Source organism: Tiliqua scincoides, chromosome 3 (genome assembly GCF_035046505.1).
Source record: "Tiliqua scincoides isolate rTilSci1 chromosome 3, rTilSci1.hap2, whole genome shotgun sequence".
Classification (NCBI taxonomy): Eukaryota; Metazoa; Chordata; class Lepidosauria; order Squamata; family Scincidae; genus Tiliqua; species Tiliqua scincoides.
Window position 1 is genome coordinate 110,409,218 of NC_089823.1, and position 7,751 is coordinate 110,416,968.

Consider the following 7,751-nt stretch of genomic DNA (forward strand, 5'->3'; position numbering starts at 1 on the left):
GCAGATGCCATGACATCATGGAAGTGGATGTGCTTCCTAATTCATCTTTTCTGCCCTTGTAATAATACATACTCCTATTTCATGAAAAATTCTTTTTTCTGGAATTAAAATGAAATGTAATCCAACAAAGTGCTCTTCAACCTGGGGTTTTTTTCTGTTGCGTGTTCAGCTACTCACACCCCTCTGTTAACTTTCTCTGATCTTCTAATCCTTACCCACCCACCCCAATACTTTTAAGCCCAAAGGCATCTTATACCATAAACCTTCTGGGATTTTGTCCACAATCATGAGGACTAGAAATTTAAGATTACAATCCTCCGCACGCTAGCACCCCAATCCTATTCCATGCCAGTGTGCTGGAAACAGGGTCATCAGTGCAGAATCCACCCAGTGAGCCAATTGGGGACCAAGCTGGTCAAGAGAGGATAAGAAATGAAAAAAAAAACTTTCCTGCCTACTACCTGGTTGCTGATGGGACTTCTCAGATCTTTGTCAGCTCTTTTGCAGCTGTGGCTCTGAGGAACCTGTCGGGGGCATGTCTGGGCTAGTCTGGGGTTTGGAATATGGTGGTCCTAGTTCAATTCCTGCTTCTCCATTGGCAGAAACCTGAAGGCCACCACTCCATGTCAGCACATGGCTTTCTGGCTGATATACCAATGGCAGCACTGCTGCGTAGACTGGCAGAAAGACTGCGATGCCATTGAGCCTCAGGGTATGCTGGTGAACCTCACAGTACACAGTACACTACAAGGATAGGATTGGGCCGTTATCCAATTAAAATGAGTGAGACTTACTTCTGAATTGACATTCATACAACTGGATAATGTGTTTGTCCTGTGCAGAAGGTGCTTGGCTATTTGCCTGCTGTAAATCGACCAAAAGTCTGCTGGTGACAACGTAGTTCTTCAGGTTTTTCAGAGGGACCTGAAGTATGTAAATAATCTTCCAGTGCGATCCTATGTAGCCTGATTCGGAAGTCCTATATTCAATGTTCAGTGTGTTCAGTGAGACTTACTCCCAGGAAAGTGCACCTAGGATTTTGCTGTTCCTAAAGGTTTTGGATGCCTGACACATACTTACTGCCCTGTTCAGTGAATAAAACTACCAGTCATGCTTTTTATATAAAGGTGATAGGTAATAGTCACTAATGAAGTCTGTTGTTACCGAATGAAATGCAATAGTGTTAAAAATCCTTCCCATCTACAAAAGGATTTCAATTTTCTAACAAGCATAAGTGTTTAAGCGCAGTTACACTCTGGATCAGTGCAATGGCTTGTCATTTGGGTACTGTGCCTGGAAGATGAACACTGAATAAGGGAGAAGAAAATGAATCAATATTTAGTATGAGACTATACAAATTCAGGTAATTTCCAGTTCATTGTATTCTTTTATAAGAATGCACAGTCCCAAGTGTCTCTATATGTAACCGACCCTCCCATAAGTTCTTCCCCAGATAGTGGATGCATAAACTACCACTAGAAACAAAATAGCAGATTACTATACCCACAACAAGGCAATTCTGGAATGTGTCACACTTGGACATTTTATAAAAATGGAGTTCCTAAAGTTAATCCAATGGACAACCCAATCCTATCTGGGATTGGACTATCATGCATAGCCATTTGCCTGAAATCTTATTGAGCTGCTGTTTGCACCCAACAGAATTACTCTGTCATAAAATGACTGCTGATGGAGCACACAGTGCTCTGTCAGCACCCATTTGGGGGTGCCCATGTCAGCAAGAGGCTCATCCGGTAAACTTTTTTCTGTTGGCCCCACATTCTAATCCACTACTATTTAACCCCTGCCCATCAAACCCACCCTGTCTCATCCACTGACCTTGCAAAACATCTACAAGTTTCTTCTGTGACAATAGCAGATCACTCTTATCTCTGTGCAGTGATTTTTTAAAAACACAAGTTGGCTCCCCTAAATATAGCAGACAGAGTGATGGACATGGACAGGCAGAAGGTAATTTAAATCAAAACGCAAATTTGAGCACACCCTTATAGGGACATCAGACAAATTACTAAAAGGACAAGAATCAAGGCCTAGATCATGGACTTGTGAATTAGTTAGTTTTTTTTAATCCGCAATCCATTCTTCATCTCAGTAATGTTGACCATAAAGCTGTGATGATCTCTGTCTGGCCAGTATTTTCAGAATCCGATTTTACTTTCTAGAAATATTATTCTATGTCTTCCTTTTTGGAATAAGAACCAAGAAGTGAGAATGGAGTGCCCACAACATGGTGTGTGTAAAGATTGTCTATACCTCGCTGCACCTTAACAGTTTGCCACACTGAAGATGGCTGAAATATAATTGCTACATGTTTCATGCATTTTGATACCACAACTTATGCATTTTTCCCTTGAAATGACTGCCATCCAAAGATTTGCCATGCTAGTATTTAAATACCTAAGAATGAACTGCAGCAACAACCATACCCGCACAGTACAAAACATACCCAATGCACCATCATTGTAGTCGCATTATGTCAGCATCACAGGGCAGAAACACAGGACCAAGGTTTAGAAATGACAATTCAGAATCATTTGCCTTACTAATACATCTTCTAATCCTGCTTGGAGAATTGTTCAGTGAAGTGTGAAAGCTGCATTCAAGTTGACAAGAAAAAGTTAATAGGCTAAAAAGACCCATTTTGCTACATTGTGAGCCTCATTCTCGGGTAGCAAAGCATCAGCCCTCTGCGTCAAATTCCTGAGACAATGCTACCAGGAGATCACAGGAATGAGGAGAAAACATCTGCAGTTCGTAAGTGCCAGGAAGTTTCAGAAAACTATTTTGCCCCCAAACGAACATTCCAGAAACCCATTACTATGTAATCTCAAAAAGATGCTTCAGAGTGTGTTTTATGTACACATTAATGCACATTTTGGTAGGCTGAACGCTGTGAGACTTTGGCCTTCTGCTTCATAGGGCAACCAAGGAGTGTAAAAATGGCTCTTTAAAAAATGCCCTGTTATGTTTTATTGCGCAAAATGTCCCCTGTCTATATAGTTCCTTGTAATCTATTTGAAACAATGGTGTTGATTTTCAAGCACTCACATTTTTTTATCGAAGAATGGCTCACAGCACCCAATTTAGTAGAAGCCTATCGAGCCTATATTTTTTTATTGTACACATCCTTTCAGTCGCTTCTTAGTGTGTGAGACTAATATCATTTAAAAGTCTGCTGTAACTTCAGGAAGAGAACAGTTTACAAGAATGTCTTTGCAAAGTTTAAGACCCATTGAATATTTTAGCTCCATCAAGGCTGAAAACTCTGGAAGACCTGAGGGCATAATACAGTACAGAATAAAGCTTCATCATCTGAATTTGTTACCTGCATTGCTTAATGGTAGATCTGCAAAAGGTGACCAGGAATGCACAACATTCACAGTCTAGGACAATGCGTTAGCAGCCCATTGTCTAGGGTGGGAAAGCAAAGTTGTTCTGAAACAGGCTAAGCTTCAGTGCTGATGACCTAAGGCAAATGGAAAATGGGATCTCTTGTCCCTTACAATTATCCAAAGAATCCCTGCCAGATGTATTATTGATTCTGAATCACATCAGACTGATGGTGTGGGACTTTTCTCTTTCCTCTGAATTGTTCCCCATATATATAAAAAAATAGTCCTGCCATTTCCCTCCCTTCTTCTCATGGTTCTTCTCAGGTTCAGATTAGTACTGAAGTGGCATCACGTCCATAGTTTTATAGACTCTAACAGCCCAAACCTATCCCCCCGCCATGCCACAGCATGCAGCCGTGCCATGCTGCATGGGGGTAGGGTGACCAGAAGGCAAACGTAAGGAAAGTAACAGCCCAATCTGATACTACCCAGCACTTTGTGACAGCAGAAGGTACTTAACAGGTTGACAGTCCATCAACTGGGTTGCAGATCTCCTATCAAGAGCACCTCTTTCTTGTCTGACTTTAATTTCAACTGGTTTGCTCTCATCTAGCCCATTCCTGAGTCCAGACAGTGACAGGAGCTCCACAGCCTCCCTAGTACCAGATGAAAGGAGATACAGAGCTGGGCATCATCCACATGTTCCCTGATTAACTTCCCCAGCAATGTCTTTCAGGTGTCAGATAGCAAAGTTGGGTAGCTGTAAAAAAGAAAAACTGTAATTTGGCACAATTGGAAAAGGGGGTGGGGTAAGTAAAATGGGGCAGAGATGGGGAAGGGACAGGGCCAGAAATGGTCCAGTATCAATGGCAGCAACACCACCAATATCCCATCCTTCTTCCAGGCCTTGATTCACCTTCCTGTGTCTATTTGGACTTGTGTCAGCAAAATTGTGCAGGTCCAAGGACATCATGGCAGCAGAGGCTTACCTCTGGGCAAGGGAATAAATGTTCCTTTACTTGGAGGAGACTTCCAGGGTTGCCACTCCCCTGCAAGATGCAGTGCATGCTCTAATGGCACAGCTGCTTTGACAGGATGTTTAGATTGGATTGGGCTCTTAGGTAGGGGGCAGGTCCATGCTGGAACACACACCTTGTGTGTGTGCGTGTGAGGAGGGGGAGAGGGAAGCAGGCAAACTAGAAAAGATGCTGGAAATGGGATCTTCCGTATCTTTGCATTTGTGTAAAAAGCAAGTGTGTGGGTCTTGATCTGGATCAGAACCATGGTGCAGAGTTAACCCTTTCTTCTGCACTGTTTTCTTCACATAACTCGCACATATACCAGTCCACAGGCTGGTCTAATTCTCACCTCAGTTAGGACTAGGCCACAATCACGGACTCTTTCTTTAAGGTCTCTGGGGTTTTCAGCTGGGAACATCTGTAGCTTCCTTTGATTTTCTTTCTGTGACATTATCACCAGCAGACATTAAAAGCAGCCAGCTACAGTACTAATATGCTGAATTCAGTGAAATATTTCATAAACATACAAAGGTATTTTTATGTTTTGCATTCCATCAGTCATGTTTTTAACTTCTCTGTCCATATTTTCTGCTTCTTATGTATTTTATTTGAAAGGATACCCTTCCCTCTGCTGGAGGCTGAGCAATTTGTAACTGCTATGCCAATTTAATAATTTTTTTTTCTTTCAGATTCACTGGGCTTTGATTTTTTAATCACATTTGTTCTTTTGCTTAGCTCAACCTTTTCTGCTTCAGTTTCACATCGGGAATTTTAAGTGGCAACACAGGGGGGGAAAATGAGGGCTTAGGGCCCAATCCTATCCAACTTTCCAGCACCGGTGCAGCCACAATGCAGCCCTGAGGTAAGGGAACAAATGTTCCCTTACTGCTGCCCCAACACAGGATGCAGTGCAGGCCTCATTGGCACAGTTTCACCAGCACTGGAAATTGGATAGGATGTGGTCCTTAGACTGTCAAGAAAGAAACTTTGTACACCTAGTGCTGTTGGTCATGTGAGTGGTTCACATTGCCAATGAACAATGCAAAATGCCTTGCAAAATGCAAAATGCAACAGTTCATTGGCAATCCTCCCACTGTTACCCTGCACATGCCCAATCTCGTCTGATCTTGGAAGCTAAGCAGGGTCAGGCCTGGTTAGTACTTGGATGGGAGACCGCCTGGGAATACCGGGTGCTGTAGGCTTATATCATAGTCTTTTGAGACTGAAGGTTGCCAACCATCCTCCTACCTCTTTTAGTTCCACTGCCATAGACTTTGGCAGTAGCACTGGAGGCCAGACACTGCAGCCTGCTGTTCCTTCCTACCTGCTGACTCCCTGTTCTTTGCTCTGCCACCCTCTTTTCAGATTGAGCAGTGGAGTAAGTCCAAAAAAGGAAGTGGAAAGAACCACATTTTCTGAAAGTTGGGCAATGCTTCTTCTGACTTCCTTCTTCTGATCCACTCTGCTGCTCTATCTGATGACAGGATGACAGGCTAAAGATGGAGGACAAGGTAAAAGAGAGCAAGGTGGAGGTAGCAGATGGGCATCTGTGCACATCCACTGCTTGGGGGCAATCTTGCCTCATGGATTGCCTCACCTTGCTTCATGGATGTGCTGGCTCTGACCATGAACCCAACTCCCTTGCTGCTTTTTTTTGTCATTGGAAAAATTAGTTCCTGTTTATGGAAGGGAAGAATTCATCTTACATTAGTTGCTTTGCAGATCCAGGTGCTCTCTTGTTCGTTGGAAGCAGTTCACAGCTCTGCTTCAGAATGCCCCTGTTCAAATCTTGCCAATGCCTTAAACACAGAAGGGTGCATTAGATAAGCCATTCTCTCTCACAACTTCAGCCTTTCCACTGCTATCCCTAGCACTCAAACAAAACTGACTTGCCCTAAAGTAACCTGTTGTAAAGGTTACCAAAATAACATATATGGTGCTTCTACAAGGAAGTGCTCCAAGAACACTGAGTATTGTTATTCAGAGTTTGTTCGGAGCATAGCAAATGCAGTTATAAGGCAGGATTCTGCTTAACTAAACTAGAAGCAGGTTATAAATCCTGATTGAAAAAGCCGTGCTGTTTTAGCACTGAAATACAATGAGAATTGTAGGCTGAATAGAGCAGGTAATCAGAGAGGAACTGTTCATTTTAAAGCTAATAGCTTTTCAGTCATTGATGCAGAATGCCTTTGTTTCAAGCAGTAGTTCAGCATATGGAGAAACCTATGGAAACGGTCTCCATAGGATTGTGAATACACCTGTTTATCTATAGTTGCTGCCAATAATGTATTGTAGAAAACCTTAGGCTAATTGTGATTAAATTCCAGCACGGTTGCTGGGCCTGCTGTTCGAAGAACGCATAACAGACTTATCAGCTTTTTGCCATGTACAGCTTGAGCCGTTCTGGCCTTGGTGCGTTTTTATAAGGTGTCTACTTCCACCTTATCTAACGGCACTTCAGATGACACATGCAGCTCTGGCAAAGAGAAAATGGCCTGCTCTGATTTCCTCAGGGACGCCATTTCTCTGTGAAATGGACGATAAATCATAATTTTATAAAGCAAAAAAGCAACGCACCTGTAGGCAGCATCAGCATGGCCATCAATGCAGCAGAGACCGATTGCGTTTGCAAAATTAGGACTTAATTGGAATGTATTGTCAGGAGCAGTAACTCTATTTTGAAAATGTCAGGCCAAATCCTCGATGCCATGTTATTAAATGGCATTCTGTTGACAGAATGCCAGGCACTGAGTTAGAATATGTGAGACACAAATGTTGAATGAAATATGTATCGAGAAAGAAAGGAAATAGGAGTAAGTGGTAAATATGGATCAGCAAGAGTCAAGGGCCAGTTAATGGAACTATAATCTGGAACTGGAATCTACAATCTCTAGAGTGTCTGATAAAAAAAGTGTGATGAAACTGGCTTCAAGTCATTCCCATGAGGTCCCCACTGCCATTTTTGTTTACCTGCAAAAGTAACAAATAGAGAACAGAGATACCATCAGGAATTGGGCAGGGGCCATATGGCCATCTTCATACTGAGCACAGGCCACTGCTGCCTGTACTGAACAAGTAGCAAACTCCCCCGCCCCCATTTTTGTCTTCCCTGTGCTCCCTCACATGTCTGATGGATGAGGGTGAGGGTGGGTGGGCAGCTGGAAAAGTGAGTGGTTGGGGCAGGGGGCCAGCAAGTACCTCTATGGCTAAGGAAGGGTGAGAAAAGCACCAGACCTCTTCCCTTTACTTACCTGAGTTCAGCATGCAGCCTCACGCCACTTCTGTTTGAAATGAACAAGAGCAGCCTGTGCCAGGAACCCAGCATGTGCTGCTTCCATTTATCTCAAACAGAGGTGGCATGGAGGAGGGAGCCTGTGTA

The 7,751-nt window shown here is 43.1% G+C and overlaps 1 pseudogene; it reads left to right on the forward strand.

The window, feature by feature from the left end:
• The first annotated feature begins 5,460 nt into the window (after positions 1–5,460).
• Positions 5,461–5,574, forward strand: LOC136647212 (5S ribosomal RNA; annotated as a pseudogene).
• The last annotated feature ends 2,177 nt before the right edge of the window (positions 5,575–7,751 follow it).